General features: G+C 44.0%; 1 non-coding gene across 1 annotated transcript; it reads left to right on the top strand.

Annotated features, from left to right (window-relative positions):
• Window positions 1-3,626: 3,626 nt before the first annotated feature.
• Window positions 3,627-3,698, top strand: trnag-ucc (transfer RNA glycine (anticodon UCC)). The gene has a single exon. It is a non-coding gene; the product is annotated as a tRNA-Gly (tRNA).
• The last annotated feature ends 1,390 nt before the right edge of the window (window positions 3,699-5,088 follow it).

The following is a 5,088-nucleotide window of genomic DNA, read 5'->3' as shown; positions in this document are numbered from 1 at the left end:
GGTTAAACCTCTCCACCACCGATGCCTTAAGCTCATTACCGGTGGTGAAATGATGTATTTTGTGTCTCTTCAGTAGATTCTGAAATTCTCTGTTGAGAAACTCTTTTCCTTTATCAGTCTGCAGTTTTTTAGGACATCGTCCCTGGGACAATATATCCTCAAAGGCCCTTGTCACCGCCCGACCTGTTTTATTATGTAGAATGCGAGCCCAGGCATATTTTGATAACACATCGATACACATCAATATAAATTTGTGACCATTGTTATGTTTTGATAAATTTGACATATCGACTAGATCCATTTGCCATTGTGAGTCTATGTCAGTTGCATATACACGGTTTCTTTTAAAGTTAATCCTGAGAGGTTTATGTAAGGTATAGGCGTCTTGTTCCCGTAACCATTCTGAAACAACCACATCATTAACCTTCACACCGGCCTCAGCGAGTCCCCTTTGAAAACCCTTCTTACCCGCCAAACCCCCAATCGTGGCTGGGTTGTAGTATAGTTCATGCATTTGGGGAGCTTGCCGAGTCATTCTGCCAAATAAACACACAGACCCACACTATGCGCAAAGTTTTTATACAAGGTTTTTTATTCAACTTCAGGAGAGCAGATACCCCTTTTTAGACATTTGAGAAAAGTATAACATACACAACAATTTTTTCTACGGTCCAGACAAAAAGAAATCAGATGATTGGTTACTTGATCTATATCAACAAATACCTGTTTCTTTATCTTGTAGGCACACACCTCAGTTACATATGTAAATAAAACAACAATATGACCTATTTTAAAAGTAAACAGAGGGGTATTAAACATGCTCAGTAAAAGGTCATACAGATGTTGATGAAATGGCCTAATATCATTCTTGGCCCCCTTGAGCGCTTCATCCCAGTGTTCATACCCCCCGGTCTTTGTTACAGCAACCATTAACTTTTCCAGGTTTGAAAGTTGATCCTCATCGATGGTTAAATCTGTAGAGAAAAGGCTCGCGTTGGCTACTTTTCTGTCAAGCACATGGTGTAATAGCGCTCTCAGGTTAGCTGCAGAGTGTTGATGACAGAACCAGTTGCAGCAGCAGTCCAGAACATTCCCCATGTTCAAAGTCCCTTAGTTCAGGTCAGAGTCTGAATCAGTGGCGTAGATGTCGAATTCTTCGTCGCTGCCCCCAGCTTTAACTTCTTTACGGAAGAAATAAGCTTTTAGCTTGCCAGCGGTTTTTCTACTTGGCTCATCCAGGTCATTGAGCAGCTGCCCAAGTTTCTCTATTATAAACGGCTCCTTTTTCAGCTCCAGCAAAATCTCATCTATGATTTTCTGGACTTGTCCAGCAGTGACATGTATGTGGGAGTAAGACAGAGCCTTGATTAGTGCCGGTTTCAGCCACGGTTTGTTCAGTCTTCTGTAAAACACGTTGAAATAGAACAGGAAATAGTAACGGTCTGGTTCAAACAAACAACTGTGTCTCAACTGACTGGGGTGATTCACTTCACACCCCCGACAGACTTCTTTCAGAGCTCGGTCGATGAGAGCACTCAGAATATACACCAGGGTGCTTTTAACCACTCTGCTTACTTGGACACCTACCCCGGGCATAAATCCTGCGTCTTCATCACGCCCCCGAGACAGTCCGATGCTCATTGGGTCGCCTGGTGGTTTGTGGGGTGTTTCTACATCCATTGGACTGACCCCCTCCTGAGACGCACAGACGGTAGACAGTTCGGCAAAATCGAGGCCCTCCATGAGCTCCAGAGGCTGGGGATCCCCGAGACTCATTTGGACATCCATCGCTCCGCATGTTGTTTCGTCCTGAGGGACCGGGGTCTGAGGTCTTGGAGGGTAACCGCAGTCAGAGGGTTCCGGAGTGTATACAAAATCTGGGGAATAGAACCAGGGGTGATCCCGGGTTTGAAGAGGCCTGTAGAGCCTGTCGACGTCCGCAGCTTTCGGGTAAGACATTCTCTTTAATTTTAAACCATGAATGAATTGTTGCGCCTTTTATCCTATCTCTTCACTACGTCACGACACACCGCCCTCTTAGAAGAGAGTAGACCCTGAGCCGTCAGACCCCCCTCCAACCCCCCACAGGTCGTCTGTTTTATCATCGTCGTCGTCATTCAAGGGGGATATATAATCCATAATCCAGCATATTCAACTTCTAACAGAATCCAGTTGTGAACATTTGGTCAAGATGTCAAAACCATCATTTATACAGTTTATGACCTCTTTCAAGAACGGCCAGTCCACGGCGTCAAACATAATTTCAGTAACCTGTTTTTCTGGATCCTCCACAACCCCTTCAATAGGGTTTGTAATCAGGGTACTGCTAAACAAAACCTTACGATCAGTAGTTAGAGATAGACTCTTCACCACTGTACCGTAGTTCTGCAAGCTTTCCCATTCACACCTTTCAAAACTCTGAGTCGGAGACTCCGTTTCGCCTTCTCTTGGACCCTCTTGCAAGCCTTCTAGAGTCTTATCCACAAGCCCCAGGTCTCTCCATGCCATCACCTTCAACCAGTCCTCAAAAGAGTATTCAATCACCGTCTCAAAAGGTTCCAACGTACCCTCCTTCTCTCCCAAAGCAAAAAGCTCCACTCCAACATAGCTGGGATCCCTTTTAAAGCGGTAACCCCGTCGACCCCCCCAGAACAACACCCAGGAGCGTTCAATCTTCAAATTGGTGAGTACAGGAACCCTTGCCCGGGATTGTTTCTTGCGGGGTTTCATGTTGATGTCGCTGGACATGTTGAAGAAGCGGGATGTTTCAGATGCTGAGAATTAAAGAGGTATTGCCTAAAAGCAGCGCGGGGTCTTAAATAGAGAGGAGAGTTTCGGGGCGTTGCCTTCAGAGGGGGGGGGGGGTCTTTATGGGTGGCCTTGTTGTTCAGGGTTTTAGGGGTGTACACTTTCTGACGGATATGACGTAGGAATAATTAAGGAAATAACTCTAAAATCACGCCCCCCAATTATGACGTAGGAATATTAATAAGCTTAGGGCATACGTCATAACAAAATAGGCCGCGCCCAAAAAACCCTACTATCTACTGATGTGCGGTCCTAATTAATCGGCTACGTAAATCATTCCTTTCCGACCGAACCTGTAACGCTCAAATAAATAATCTGTATAATTTATTTAGCCATCTAACTTCAAGTTAACCTGACACTGAGCAGGTTTGATTTTTGTTTGTCCGTGTTCCACCTCGGGGGGTAAATTCAATAAACTATGCGCTAAATAAAAACTGACCTTTAAATAAACAGTATTCATCTATCGAGAATCTATGTTCATGGTTTGTATAGAAGTATTTCCACATATGCATCTGGACACTCGGGCAAGCCAGCTGAGAAGTCGCTCAAGTCGCCGCAGCTAAGTATCGCCTTTTTCTCTCGCGTTTCCTAGTTTAGTTAAGAGTTACATTGATTGTTTACGTGGTTTGTTTAGCTAAGAATGATATATCTTGCACCTGTTTTGTAGTAAGAGCAGCGACTGTTTGTTAGTGAATTTAGCAAGTTACTTAGCACACTCAATCAGAAGCTTTACACTGTAGGCTGTGATTATTCGCATGTATCTAGTCAGATGAATGATCTGAAATGCATCAAAAGTCATGGAATGAGAGACTTTCCGGGCGTTGGTGGTATAGTGGTGAGCATAGCTGCCTTCCAAGCAGTTGACCCGGGTTCGATTCCCGGCCAACGCAACGTTTTCTTTCTAGGCTTCCGCCATCACACTTGTGATGCTTCGGGGGAGTTCGACACCATTCAAGCTATTGCGACCCTACTAAGCCTGCACTTACCGCTGTTTTCACTAACACACTTCTGGTGAACCGTTGCGCATGAACAGATGACGAATAAATGGCCTTACACTAGTATCCCACAGCACCAGCTTCGTCTGTAGAAAAACAAAGGTTCCTCTGCCTGCTGCAGGATACCCACATCACACTTGACTCGCAGACCTTTACTGCGCCCTCTTGCTTGACGTGGGCCGTGCTCCCAGAAGCGCTGTAACATACATGTGCACTTGCGTGCAAAAGTATTCGGTATTACATTTATTTGACATGTTCATTGCTTGAATATACTTTAAAAGCTAATACACTCCTCTCCATGCTCACCAACAACAATGTTGGCGACGATGACGGCTAAAGTAAGGAGAAATAGAAATGCCACTTCCATTCACTCCAATTACTATTGTTGTTATTATTACAAGGGAAAACTATGACCCTTGGTCATCAGTGTCTTGGGCGGACAGTTATGTCATTTAACAACATCCAAGATACCCGAGCCATCGGTCAGTCAGCACCGCTAGATGGCGGCAGTCAGACACTCATGCAATGTTTGAAGGAGAAAGTGTTCAAATAGAGGAGCGCACAACTCTCTACGTGGCACCGATGTTAACTAGTTTTCACAGAAACCTGTGCTATGTGGCTCGTTGGTCTAGGGGTATGATTCAAAGGGTTCAAATCCCGGACGAGCCCTTTGTTTTAGTCTTCTCTCATTCATTTTCATTTTGACAGGGTACTTTTGCCAACATGAAAAACATTTCCTTCATGTATCATGACTTCATTATGGTAATATCTCATTTCGTATGTTTCCAAATAGGCCTCTTAACAATCATCTACAAGCCTACATATACCAGCATGATTTCATACAATGTGCACGATATGTAGTCCATGTCTGTCTCTCTGTCTCTCTAGATATATGTTTATAATTGAGTTGATGATAGTTGCATCTGTGCGCCAAACTGTGTCTGAGCAGCAGACTGTAACTTGAAATAATTGCATGAAAATGTCTGTATCTTCTTAATTTTATGCAGGTTAGTTCAGCTAGTAAGAAAGGTCACTATCTTTTTTTTATCTTTTTCTGTAACTAAACCATTCAGTCTTTCTACATGATGCCGTAAATCCAACATTTCCCCAATTCGCTCCCTGCGAGAAGACAATGCGGTGTGCAATGAAAGTGATAGCCTGTCACTTGGCACTTCAGTTCTGCGTACCACCAAGTCTTATTAGACTCCTTAGTTCTAACTGCAAGTTCCCTGCCATGTCCATGAAAGGGGATTGAGTCCGTATTGAACCATTATCTAAAACACAA

Source organism: Amia ocellicauda, unplaced genomic scaffold, assembly GCF_036373705.1.
Source record: "Amia ocellicauda isolate fAmiCal2 unplaced genomic scaffold, fAmiCal2.hap1 HAP1_SCAFFOLD_84, whole genome shotgun sequence".
NCBI classification, from domain to species: Eukaryota; Metazoa; Chordata; class Actinopteri; order Amiiformes; family Amiidae; genus Amia; species Amia ocellicauda.
The sequence above is the reverse complement of the archived record's forward strand: the minus strand, read 5'-3'. Positions and strand labels throughout refer to the sequence as shown.